Source organism: Lithobates pipiens, unplaced genomic scaffold, assembly GCF_037356315.1.
Source record: "Lithobates pipiens isolate NorthernLeopardFrog02 unplaced genomic scaffold, aLitPip1_a1.2 Scaffold_19, whole genome shotgun sequence".
Lineage (NCBI taxonomy): Eukaryota > Metazoa > Chordata > Amphibia > Anura > Ranidae > Lithobates > Lithobates pipiens.
Genome location: NW_027507764.1, coordinates 48932228 through 48947039, shown reverse-complemented (window position 1 = coordinate 48947039; position 14812 = coordinate 48932228).

The following is a 14812-nucleotide window of genomic DNA, read 5'->3' as shown; positions in this document are numbered from 1 at the left end:
CAACTCTTTTAGTAGTAGCCACAAGGATTGTGGTGTGGAAAATAAACTCCTGAAATATTTTGGGCCCCAACATTGTTGTTTCTCAAAGGTTATAAAATAGGCTTTGATTTAGGCCAAGTCTCCGCAAGTCTTTATGGCCACTAGACCACTATTGAGAATGTTAAATATTGATCACAAAGATAGTGTGTCATTCTCAAGAAAGTCTCAGCAGATCATTAAAATCAAAGACCATTGCTGAGATTGTAAAGTGTTTAATGTAACTTTTGATAGATCTCAGCAGGTCTTAGAGCCACCAGCCAGTGTTGATAATCCCTAGTTGTGGTCACAGAAATAATCTTTAATCTCTACAATGTCTCTGAAGATTTTTAATCGCCACAGAGCCACTATTAAGTCCCAAAGGCCACAAAGCCCTTATTTCTCAAAGATTGTGAAGTAGACTTCAGTTTAAGCAGGTCTTTTTACCCACAAGTGCACTATTAAAACTTCAAAAATTATAGCCCAAAACAATGAAAACAGTACTGCTCGAATTCCCCCCCCCCCCAACCTGTCTCAGTTGGATCAACATGTCAATAAACTGGTGCAAAACAGACGGGATCGGCTTGTAAAGCTCTGATAGACTTGTCTAGACCAGTCACCAACAAAATGGTGACTGCACACAGACACCGACACTGTGTTGCAGAAATGTGAATGAGATGGGTAAAAGATGGCTTTAGCTCCTGCTCTCCCCCTGTAGAGAACTTCTCAGACGCGTTTCGCCTTTTTCGGGGAGGCTTAAATGCAGATCCCCAAATAAGGCAAATCTTGTCTGAGGAGTTCTCTACAGGTGGAGAACAAGAGCTGAAGCCATCTTTTACCTATCTCATTTATATTTATGCAACAGGGAGTCGGTGTCTGTGTGCAGATGGTCACCGGTTTGTTGAAGTGCACAAAGATTGTGATATGGCCTTCCATCTAAAGTCTCAACAGACCATTAAAGCCAAAGAACACTATGGCAAGTCTTTGATAGTATCCAAAAAGCTGACGTTGTAGCTTTCAATCTCAGTAAAATCTCAGCAGGTCTTTAAAGCCACAGGGCTAATATTAAATATCTTCACAGAAGCTCAGAGGATCTTTATAACAAAGCAAATGATATAAAGAGGCTGCCTCAATAAAGCCACACAACCATTATACAATGGACTTCTATTTGGAGCAGGTCTCAGCAGGTCATTATAGCCAGCAAGCCACATTTGGGAGTCTTATACAGTATTCACAGGATTGTGATGTCACCTTCAGTCTGAAGTCTCAGCAGATCAGACCAAAAAGAAGTATTGAGAGTTTTGTTCTGCATTCCGAGAGGTTTTATCATTTCTTTCAGGCACAATAATGCCCTAATAATGGTTTTGAAATGTCCAACAAGCTCATATAGATGTGACGTAGTGAAAATCAACCTATGGATAGTCACCTCTAGGTCATTGCATTTCACTACTGATTCTGATTAATTCAGCCTATGAGTGGTCACCTCTAGGTCACTGCTGCTGCCAGAGAAAATATATTATATTTATAACAAGTCAGTTTTGTTTTCTCTTTCTCACTTCACTTATTTAAATGGAACTAATGAAGCTGTTTTATTTATTTTTTAGCTTTTTTTTTTTTTTTACTATTTACTATAGTGAAGGTTAATAAAACAAAATGGGTACAATTATTTTAAGTAACTTGTACCTTTACAGCTTTTTAGCACTATAAATACAGATTTTTATATATATATATATATATATATATATATATATATATATATATATATATTGTACAGGACGCCAAGGTTGGGTCCTGGACGGGTACTATGTGGCGCCTATATTCGGGATGTGGCCCCTTTAAGGGAATCATGGTAGGCCTCAGGGGGTCACCCAAAAATGGGTGATAGATTCCGGGTATAGTTTTCGGGAGAAGACTGATTCGCGGTCCTCTCTATATTTTTAAGAGAGATAGTTGGGACCCGGAATTTGGGAGGCTCTAAAGTGACATTTGGCTGGGAAAGAGCCTCCCTCCCTGACCACAGGGATTTGGCCCACAGGGGGTTAACGGCCTCCAGGAAGACAGACAGCCCATAAGACAGGAAGTGGACAGAGAGGTGGTGGTGAGGAGGAGAAGGAGATGAACACCTGTCTGAGGAGCTGTCTGGCTGTGTTGTTATATTTGCTATTTGCTGTTTGCTGTTTTGGAGGCTGCAAAAAGATCTCTGCAAGGACTCTTTTTGGTGAAGACCTATCTACAGAACTGTAGGTGCTTTTCTTTTTGTATTATTTTGTGCTGAAGATTAGCGGACTTTAATTTACAGTTTTTACATGCTGAAGAAAAGCTTTATTTTTGATTTAATTATAAATAAATATATTTTGGTTTCATTTGACAACGGTTTATGCACTTAATCCCGCGGAGCTAGTATCCCCAAACTTCACAATATATATATATATACCAAAATCTATTTTTTTTCCTCTCTTCACTCCACTTAACCAATTAAGCCCCGGACCATTTGGCTGCCCAAAGACCAGAGCACTTTTTGCGATTCAGCAGCACTGCGTCGATTTAACTGACAGTTGCGCGGTTGTGCAACGTGGCTCCCAAACAATATTGACGTCCTTTTTTCCCCACAAATAGAGCTTTTGTTTGGTGGTATTTGATCACCTCTTCGGCTTTTATTTTTGCGCTATAAACAAAAAAATTGTGAGAATTTTGAAAAAAATGCATCATTTTTTACTTTTTGCTATAATAAATATCCTCCAAAAATATATAAAAAAACATATTTTTTCCTCAGGCCGATATGTATTCTATGTATTTTTGGTAAAATAAAAAAAACGCAATAAGCTTTTATTGATTGGTTTGCGCAAAAGTTATAGCATCTACAAACTAGGGGATAGTTTTATGACATTTTTATTAATAATTTTTTTTTTTACTAGTAATGGCGGTGATCAGCGATTTTTATCATGACTGTGACATTATGGTGGTCAGATCGAACACTTTTGGTGTGATTTTGGGACCATTCACATTTATACAGCGATCTGTGCAATTAAAAATGCATTGATTACTGTGTAAATGTGACTGGCAGTGAAGGGGTTAACCACTAGGTGGCATTGTAGGGGCTAAGTGTGTCCTAGGGAGTGATTCTAACTGAGGGGGGAGGGGTTATGTGTGACACATCACTGATCACCGCTCCTGATTACAGGGAGCTGTGATAAGTGTCAGTGTTACTAGGCAGAACGGGGATATGCTTGTTTACATTAGCATTCCCCCATTCTTCCTCTCTGTGAGATGAACGCGGGTATCCCCGCGGACTCGATGTTACACTCACGGAGGTCACGGCAGCGCGCGCGTCCACAATCCGCTTCTTAAAAGGCAACGTACAGGTACATTAATCTGCCTGTATGTGCCCTTCTGCCAACATATATCGGCGTGAGCCGGTCGGCAAGCGGTTAACCACTTTACCTCCATTTTGTGCGATACTGCACTCCACTTAACCACTTAAGCCCCGGACCATTTGGCTGCCCAAAGACCAGAGCACTTTTTTGCGACTCGGCACTGCGTCGCTTTAACTGACAATTAACTGGCACTGCGCTACTTTAACTGACAATTGTGCAGTCATACAATGCTGTACCGAAATAGAATGTATCATTTTTTTCCCCAGAAATAGCACTTTCTTTTGGTGGTAGTTGATCACCACTGCCTTTTTTTTTCACGCTATAAATAAAAAAACTGACAATTTTGAAAATAAAAACAATATTTTATACTTTCTTCTAAAACATATACAATAAAATTTTTAAACAAAATGATATGTCTTCATAAATTTAGGCCAACATGTATTCTGCTACATGTTTTTGTTTAAAAGAAAATCCCAATAAGTGTATATTGATTGTTTTATGAAAACGTTATAGCGTCTATAAACTATATAAACTATATATTTATGACATTTTTATTTATTTTTTCATACTAGTTAAGGCTATCAGCGACTTATAGCGGGACTGCGATATTGCGGACACTTACTGACACTTTTGATACTTTGCGGGAACCAGCGACAATAATACACTTATTGGTGCTAAAAATATACACTGTCACTGTACTAATTACAACATCTGGGAAGGGGTTAAACATCTAGGGTGATCAAAGGGTTAACAGTGTGCCAAGCCAGTGTTTTTGTGTGTGCTGCTTTTACTAAGGATAGAGATGGAATTTATTCCCTGCTTTGGTGGGACACAAAATCCATCTTTTTCCCCTGTCACAACTGAGATCTGCCTTATTTCCATAGGCAGTGCTCCATTCTGTGTGCTTTACCAACAATTGGCGGGTGCCAGAGGACATTCAGTGCCCGGCACCCGCAGATTGGCTTCTGCTGTGATTAATAACACGCCCCCTGCAGCCTGAAGTGCAGTATTTTTATATATATATATATACATATATATATATATATATGTGTGTGTGTGTGTGTGTGTGTGTGTGTGTGTGTGTGTGTGTGTGTGTGTGTGTGTGTGTGTGTGTATGTGATCCTGCACAGGAGGACCGCCCTGTAGCAGTAAATCTGCTATAGGGCGGTCCGGAACTGATAAATCAAATGGAATTAATGGAATTTTTTTTAGATTTACATTTTTTTTTTTTGCTAATTAAATTTACTATAGTGAAGGTTAGTAAAACAAATCGGGTAAAATTATTTCAAGTGACCTGTACCTTTACAACTTTTTAGCACTTTTCAGACAGACTTTTCACCCCTGATGTTTAGCCCCTTCCCAGCCAGTGTCATGCATTTTTCTTGTTTTTTTTTTTTTTAGATTTCATTTTTTTATTTATTTTTGAAAACTTAATTTAAAACAAAACGGGTAAAATTCTTTCAAGTAACTTGTCCCTATACAGCTTTTTAGAACTTTTCAGAGAGACTTTTTTTTAAATCGCCCCTGACATTTTTTGACAGATTGCCCCTGATGTTTAACCCCTTCCCAGCCAGGGTCATTAAGAAGAGTGACGATGCATTTTTCTTATTTGTTTTTTTTTTTTTTAGATTTCATTTTTTATTTTTCTTTAAATGTAATTTACTATAGTGAAGGCTAATAAAACAAAAAGTGTAAAATTCTGTCAAGTAACTTGTCCCTTTACAGCTTTTTAGCACTTTTCAGACAGACTTTTTTTAAATTATGTTTTTTTGACACATTGCCCCTGATGTTTAACCCCTTCCCAGCCAGTGTCATTAACACAGCGATGATGTATTTTTCTTGTTTTTTTTGTTTTTTTTAGATTTAACTATTATTATTTAATTTTTTTTTAAAACTTAATTTACTATAGTGAAGGCTAATAAAACAAAATGGGTAAAATTCTTTCAAGCAACTTGTACCTTTATAGCTTTTTAGCACTTTTCAGACAGACTTTTTTTTTAAATTGCCCCTGATGTTTTTTTGACAGATTGCCCCTGATGTTTAACCCCTTCCCAGCCAGTGTCATTAATACCGTGATAATGTATTTTTCTTGTTTTTTTTTAGATTTCCGTTTTTTTATTTTTTTTGAAAACTTAATTTACTATAGTGAAGGCTAATAAAACAAAATGGGTAAAATCCTTTCAAGTAACTTCTCTATTTACAGCTTTTTAGCACTTTTCAGACAGACCTTTTTTTTTTTTAAATCGCCCCTGACTTTTTTTTGACAGCTTGCCCCTGATGTTTAACCCCTTCCCAACCAGTCTCATTAATACAGTGATAATGCATTTATCTTTTTTAAGATTTAAATGTATTATTATTATTATTTTTCTTTTTCAAAAATTAAATATACTATAGTGAAGGCTAATAAAACAAAATGGGTAAAATCCTTTCAAGTAACTTGTCTATTTACAGCTTTTTAGCACTTTTCAGACAGATTTTCTTTTTTTTATTTATACCACAATCAAAATTTAAAGAAGAGAAAAAAAAAACAGTAAAAAGGGGGGAAAAAAAGCTCTATTGCTGCACAGGCTCATTGCTTTGGAGCCTCTAATGCAAGATTGAAAGAAAGCCAAATGGTTTTTGTTTACCCTTCACTAAAGCTGTACACCCAAGTAGATAAGAGAAATCCCGATTAATTGTGAGTGCTTCTTTCCCGTCCTTACATTCGGCTGCTCGAGCCTCCGGAGACCAGTACCAAACCGGTCGTTTATTTTACGTCTGCCTGGAAAAAACTAATTCTCCCTGACATTAGACTGAATAGGTTTCACTCTGTGCAAAGTGAAGGTTGATTACAAACGGGCTCAATTGCACATGACCTAAAGAAAAACAATTTTTACATAGCAATGAAGTCGCAATCCGCCGCCTATCAACTCTCTCGCTATCATAGCTTGTAATAAACATCTCCCATAGGGCCCACAGTGAAGACTTACTGACTCCGTTATCTGGAAAAAAAAAAAAAGCTAGTTAAGCGCTGAAGGCAACAGCATGGAAAAAAACAAAACCCATTGAACAATGCGGAATTCCGATTTAGTTTTTTTTAGTTTTTTTTTAGTTTTTTTAAAGAACTATTAATTTGCTTGTTACAAATCTGAGCCAGATCAGCCCTTTAGACCCTCTGAACCGTGAAAACCATTTCCGCAAGGGTTTTAATTTTGGGAACCGTCTAGTGAAATTTATAATTTTGATGAGATATTCTTTGCCCGCAGTCAAAATGAGAGTCAGATCGTTGATCTCACAGCGTGGCACCTATGTATTCTTGTGTGCGCTCAATATCATTAGGCTTGTAATAACACAGCTATCATCGCATTAGTGTCTCAATGTCTGGTGTTTTTTTTTTTTTTGTTAATTTTTTTTTTTTTTTTTGGTGGGGAGGGTGTCGGGATGTCTGATTATTAAATGTTTCTTTTAACATCTAAGCGTATGTTTTTTCTTTTTTTATAAAAGAGCAGACACTGACCCTACGTTCATACCTATGCGCTTTTTTGTGCGTTTTCCAGAAATGCACGACAGTCCATTTAACCACTTCAGCCCCGGAAGGTTTTACCACCTTCATGACCAGGCCATTTTTTGTGAAACGGCACTGTGTTACTTTAACTGACAATTGCGCAGTCGTGCAACTCTGTGCCCAAATAAAATCAATGTCTTTTTTCCCCACAAATAGAGCTTTTTTTTGGTGGTATTTGAGAACCTCTGCGGTTTTTATTTTTTACGCTATAAACAAAAAAAAGCCATTTTGAAAAAGAAAAAAAACAATATTTTTTTTTTCTACTATAAAACACATCCAATAAAAAATTTTTTTAAAAATCAAATGTCTTCATCAATTTCGGCCAATATGTATTCTGCTACATATTTTTGGTAAAAAAAAAAATCCCAATAAGTGTATATGTTAACCTAGGTAGACCGTTGTTCTTTCTGCCTCAGAAAGGATCGGCGGGTCCCGGCGTACATCAGGTCCAACTGATTGGCTCCCTCTGTGTCCAATCGCGTGCGCATCCCAGACTCGGAACAAAAAAATCACGGAATTTTGCACTAAAGGGCCACCTTGCCACAATATATGTATGTGGGGCCATCCTTAACCGCTTGCTGACCACCTCACGATGATATACGTCAGCAGAAGGGCTCATAAGGCAGAATCACGTACCTCTATGTTGCCCTTTAAAAGGCGGGCGCGCGGCAAGCTCCATGAGTAGGGTCGTGGGTCCCGCGGATTTGATCGCCGTGGGGATGCCAGTGATCGTCTCACAGGGAGGAAGAAGGGGGAGATGCTAATGTAAACAAGCAGTTCCCTGTTCTGCCTAGTGACATTGTCATTGATCTCTGCTCCCTGTGCTGGGAGCAGAGATCAGTGATGTGTCATACACAGCACAGCCCCCCACAGTTAGAAACACTCCCCTAGGACACACTTAACCTCTACACTGCCACCTAGTGGTTAACCCCTGCCAGTGTCATTTACACAGCAATCAGTGCATTTGTATAGCATTGATTGATTTATAAAAGCCAGTGGTTCCAAAAAAGTGTCAAAAATGTCCGATGTGTCCGCCATAATGTCGCAGTCATGATAAAAATTGCTGATCGCCATTTAAAAAAATGATTTAGAATTTTTTTTTTTTTATAACAATGCCATAAAACTATCCCCTATTTTGTAAACGCTATAACGTTTGCGCAAACCAATCAATAATCTCTTATTGCGATTTTTTACCAAAAATATGTAGAAGAATATGTATCGGCCTAAACCGAGGGGAAAAAAATTGTTTTTATATATTTTTGGGGGATATTTATTATAGCAAAATGTAAAAATTAATGCTTTTTTTTCAAAATTGACGCTCTTTTTTTGTTTATAGCGCAAAAAATAAAAACCGCAGGGGTGATCAAATGCCACCAAAGGAATTGTAGTCTACCTGTCATTGGCTACAGCAGAATAAAGTGAAGGTTCTGGAGTGGCCATCTTAGTCTCCTGACCTCAATATCATTGAGCCACTCTGGGGAGATCTCAAACGTGCCGTTCATGCAAGACAACCAAAGAATTTACAGGAACTGGAGGCTTTTTGCCAAGAGGAATGGGCAGCTTTACCATCTGAGAAGATAAAGAGCCTCATCCACAAATACCACAGAAGACTTCAAGCTGTCATTGATGCTAAAGGGGGCAATAGGCTATATTAAGAACTGGGGTATGTAAACTTTTATTCAGGGTAATTTGGGTTGTTTCTGTTGCTATGAGGATTTAAAAAGAGTAAACACAGTTGATTGATAATAAATGGCTTCAGCCAAACACTAACCATGAGTGAAAGAAAAGTTTTTTGTGTTATCATTCATATTCTCTGAAAAATGGCCAAGAAATCATCAATTATGCCAGGGTATGTAAACGCACAAGTGTATATATAGATACAGTATCTTTTCATGTGACAACACTGAAGAAATGACACTTTGCTACAATGTAAAGTAGTGAGTGTACAGCTTGTATAACAGTGTAAATTTGCTGTCCCCTCAAAATAACTCAACACAGCCATTAATGTCTCAACCGCTGGCAAGAAAAGTGAGTACACGCCTAAGTGAAAATGTCCAAATTGGGCCCAATTAGCCATTTTCCCTCCCCTACAGCAGTGCCCCCCAGTGTGCCACCCTACGGCAGAGCCTCCCAGTGTGCCACCCTATGGCAGAGCCCCCCAGTGTGCCACCCTACGGCAGAGCCCCCCAGTGTGCCACCCTACGGCAGAGCCACAGAGTTCCACCTTCCATTACACACATCTTTGTACCTTAGTGCTTGGTGTAGCGGGCAGCTGGCGGAAAAAAGGCTTTTAATTAGAAAAAAAAATCCACTTGTTGCAAGCTCTGAACTGTGCAAGTTAGTCATAGTGCCAGCAGAATAGTGAACTGCTGTTGTTGGCCTCAGATCGGGCAGTGGGGCTTGTGAATAAAAGCCATGCTTGATATGTGCCATGATGTCACTGAACAGGTGTGCACCCAGACCTGCCCTGCTGGCTGATCCGAGGCCGAGCTCAGCAGTGCCTCCGAATGGCAACAGGTGCATTGTTCATGGGCACAGAATTATTAGATTGGCTTCTGTGGCAATAGGCACACATGGATCATACAGTATACATATAAACACACACATACAGTATACACACAGACACACACACATGCACAGTATACTGTGGCAGAGCGTTGCCCTGGAGGATGTGACCCAAATTTCTCAACCGAATGGGTTGAGGGGCTCCAGGGAGCTTGTAACATGAAGAGCAAACTGGCCTTTCAGTTTCCTCAGTGTTTTGTAATGTCCACTTTGGGACCTGGAGCTCAGGGATTTTTGAGAGATCCAGGTGGGATGAAATCCCTAGTCCTGGGTCCTGATTTTGAGAACAGCCAGGATACTGAGTCAGGTATGTGCTGGGCCTTTAGTAGTAACCTGACCATGGTTCTGGGCTCCACCCCGGCAGATAGGAATTCTTGGCCAGGAGTCAGGAGGGCTCCGCGGGCGAGCCAGCAAGAGGCTGCTAGCTATATGCACCAAGGTGGTTGGTGAAACAGTCTGTACGAGACAGGCAAGGGCCTGGAGTGAAAGGCCAGAGCAGCAGTGCTGCAAGTGAGAGCCAACTATGCTGAATGTCATTTTGTTGATGGGAAAAGGAATGCTGAAAACCCCTGCGAGGGAAACCTATGTTTGTTTGCTGAACTTTCTTTTAATAAAAATGGGAAAACAAAGCCCTTAAAAAGAAGAAACAGCGAGTGGCGGTGTCCTTAAAGCTCTACATTTGAGGCTAGTCCTTTACAATACACATAGTATATATACAGTATACATATACACACAGTATATATAAAGTATACACATACACACAATATACACATACACACAGTTTATACTGTATACAGTATACACACAGTCACAGACACACACACAAGCACTTTTCACCCAAAATCAGCTTCAGAGACAGGAGAAGCCCTGCTAGAGGAAACATATCCCTCCCCTTTCCCCCTGCTCACCAGGGTAAGCACTGACAAGAATCCATTTTGTACAGCTCAGCCAGTTTACTTTGTATCAGGCAGCAGTCCCTCCCACACTGCAGGCTGTGTCCCTGCCTCCCTCTCCTGTCCTCCAGCTGTCGGCATCTCCTGCTCCTATGTTAAATAAGCTGCGCTGTGGAAGGGGGCGGGTACACTGTGTTCCCATTGGCTGAGGAGGCAGTGCAGAGGCGGGGCAGATATAATCTCAGGATTTTCATATCAATAGCATGTCGGTGTCGGACTGTAAAAAAAAAAACACAGATTTTTACATACTGCCCCTGGTTTTACTGAGCCTGGTAACCCTGTTGGGGACCCCTAGTGCCCCAGGCCCTCGGGCAGTGCCCGAATGGTCAGTCTGCCCCTGGACTCGACCATGCAGCCCATCTTTCTTCAAGTGCCTTGAATCTTGCATCTTGAAATAGCCACACCACGTTTTCAAAGAGTCCTGTATTTCGCCTGAAGTTATTTGTGGGTTTTTCTTTGCATCCCGAACAATTTTCCTGGCAGTTGTGGCTTAAATTTCAGCTGATCTTCCTGACCGTGGTTTGGTTTCAACAAAACCCCTCATTTTCCACTTCTTGATTAGAGTTTGAACACTGCTGATTGGCATTTCATGCAATAAATTCCTTGGCTATCTTTTTATATCCCTTTCCTGTTTTATACAGTTCAACTACCTTTTCCCACAGATCCTTTGACAATTCTTTTGTGTTCCCCATGCGTCAGAATCCAGAAACATCAGTGCAGGCCTGGATGAAAGATGCAAGGGTCTGTCAGGAGTTCAGAAACTCATTGACCTTTTATACACACACTAATTTCAAGCAAACAGATCACAGGTGCGGATGGTTACCTTTAATAGCCATTCAAACCCCTTTGTGCCAACTTGTGTGCATGTTATCAGGCCAAAATCACCCGGGTATGTAAACTTTTGATCAGGGTTATTTGGGTAGTTTCTGTTGCCATTATGATTTAAAAAGAGTAAACACAGTTGATTGATAATAAATGGCTTCAGCCAAACACTAACCATGAGTGAAAGAAAAGGTTTTGTGTTATCATTCATATTCTCTGAAAAATGGGCAATGGGCAAATCATAAATAAAGGGTATTTAAACATATGAGCACAACTGTATGTATGGACTATATATATATATATATATATATATATATATATATATATATACAGAAAGTGCAGCATGCACTACATATAGAGATATGTCGCATACTTGTAATGTGATGTATTTATATTCGATGGGGGATTCATTACACATCAATACAGGTGGAGACCTCTTCCAATCATCTGTCCCAGATTTTATGGTATTTGTTTGGACAGCCCCTATGCATATATAATACCTTTTTATAGGGGAGGGTGGCATTAATAGAGCTGATCCACTGTTTGAGGGCGGATGCGACTCTTTAACCACTTGGCGCCCAAGGTACGTCCTGGGACATCCTTGACTTTCCGGGGGTATATCTGAATGATGCCTGAGGCTACAGACATCATTCAGATATCGGCATTTTCAGCCGGCGATTCCCTGCACCATAAGAATGATCATAGCGGCTGTTCTGCTGCTTGATCGTTCTTACGGGTGGCAGGAGGGGATGTCCCCCCCTCCCGCCACCCACCGGGGCTTCTACCGACTCACCGCTTCCATCGGTGAGTTGGACACAGGATCCGCCAGCCCCCGGATGGTGATTATAGAGATTTCCAGTGGACCAGATGGTCACCGGAGTCTCCATGATCGTTCGGAGGCCGGGCGCGATGTTATGACGTCACGCCCGACCTCTGCATTCAAATAACGGCGCCGCCTCGCCTGGGAAGCTGTGATCATTTTTTTTTCTTTATTTTAGGCTTCCCAGCCTAGAGGTGAGATGTGGGGTCTTATTGACCCCACATTTCACTGTAAATAGGTCCGATCATGCCATATTCCTATTACAAGGGATGTTTACATTCCTTGTAATAGGAATAAAAGTAATCAATTTTTTTTTTTAAAGTGTCAAACTAAAAAAATCAAAGTAAAATTAACAATAAAAATAAAATAGAAATTTAAATCGCCCCTGTCCCCGTGAGCTCGTACGCAGAAGCGAATGCATACGTAAGTCCTGCCCACATATGAAAAAAGTGTTCAAACCACACGTGAGGTATCACCGCAAACGTTAGAGCGAGAGCAATAATTCTCGTCCTAGGCCTCCTCTGTAACTCAAAACATGTAACCAGTAAAAAAATTTAAAGCATTGCCTATGGGGATTTTTAAATACCAAAGTTTGGCGCCATTCCACGAACGCGTGCAATTTTGAAGGGTGACATGTTGGGTATCTATTTACTCGACGTATATCTTCATCTTTCACATTTTGCAAAAACATTGGGCTAACTTTACTGTTTTTTTTTTTTTTTTTAAAGCACAAAACAGTTTTTTTCTGAAAAAAACATGTTTGAAAAATTGATGTGCAAATACCGTGCGAGATAAAAAGTTGCAACAACCGCCATTGTATTCTCTAGGGTCTTTGCCAAAAAAACATATATATAATGTTTGGGGGTTCTATGTAATTTTCTAGCAAAAAAAAAAAATGAATTTTACACGTAGGAGAGAAATGTCAGAATTGGCCTGGGTGTAAAGTGGTTAATCCAAGTTCTAGGAATTTACATTCTAGCCATAAACAGCGATTCCTGTAAAAAGGTATTCAAGTATTTGTCCTCCTCAGAGGTGGGGAGGAGACCTAGTATGCATTGTCGAGGGCATAGAGTCAGAGGGGAACCCATTTGGTCGTGGAGAAATGTGACCACCTGTGTCCAGTGCCTTTGGATGGAAGGGCAGGGACATAATATAAAAAATATACCCCTGGGGTCACCATGTCTGGGGCACACTGTGTTTTGGTCCCGCCGGTTCTTGGAAAGGACCTATGTAATATATATAAGTGTGAGGCGGTCAGACAACTTGGGGGATACAGATTTGCATGTTTCTAATACCTCTTCCCACTCCTTATCAGCTACTTCCCCTATGTCTACCGTCCACCGGGATTTCAGTTGGTAGGCCACAGTGGTGGCAGCAGGCAACATGAGGTGATTGAAGAACATAGAGGTTTCTTAGAGTCCTGTCCTGTAATTATCTCCACAAGGTATAGAGATTTTAGGCTGGGGATGGAGTCCCGGAATTGAGAGTTAAGTGCATGCCGGAGTTGAAGGTACCAAAATTAAATGTAAATGTAAATTAAAATTTATGTAAATCCAACAAATATGGGTAAGTTTACAAAATCTTCACTTCCACAGAGCGCATGTTAAATAAATAATCATGTCAACAACATCACATAAATGTATACTGATTGATTACTCACAGTTACTTGGGCAGTTGTGGATATAGCATTGCCGTACAAAGATTAAAAACAAGTGTGGGTTCTTGGTCCTGCCCATTTCCCTGTGTGTAATATATGAGAGAAGAAGAAGAGAGATATCTGTAGAGAGCGCTATGGGGACCAAAAACTGTCCGGCCTAAAATTAAAACAAATGAAGATATGTATACTCAGAAAATCACTTTAATGTGACTGCATCTGTTTTTTGGCTTTGCCCACTAAGCAGAAAAGATGGTTAAGACATTGCATCATACCCGTGAACTTGACGTTATATATATTGCTTGGGATGAAGCTCACTTTACCAAAAAAGATATTACTCATCAGGATTGGTCCACAGGGTAGGTAGGTATCTAAAAGAAGATAGAAAGAAATTTGGTGTCTGAAATTGCCCTAGGCACCACATCCCCAAATGAAATCAATTGATAAAGAAATGGGAGATGGCATTTTAAGGGTGCCACACACACATTTTTTTTTATTATAATCATTAAAATATTTTTCTTATAAAAACATTGAAAAAAATATGTTCATACATTACTGCTGCAATATATTCATCTCTACGTGTTTCGCCAGACTATGGCTTCTTCAGGAGATTTTTCTAGAGTATTTCATAACAGATCACTATAAAAGAGTAATATATTAGTATACAAGTGCATCAACACAAAGAAATACATTTACATTTGAACATTTGAATCATAATAGATGTTATTAAGAGAAACTTAGGTAATTTAAACCCTTAAAATACAGGAGCTCGGGTAACATATCAATTACTTTAGGCAGTTGATATTTTACTTGGGCTCCTGTTTTCCTCTCTGCGGTCACTGATATTCTGGTGCTGCATTGATTTTGGACTCCTAACAGATACTTACTTATATTGAGTAATAAGGCAAAAGGCGAGTTCACCCAAAAATATGTGTGCTCATTTATATTACAGGTTTAAATTACCTAAGTTTCTTTTAATAAAAGCTATTATGATTCAAACATTTAAATGTAAATGTATTTCTGTGTTTTGATGCACTTTTATACTAATATATTACTCTTTTATAT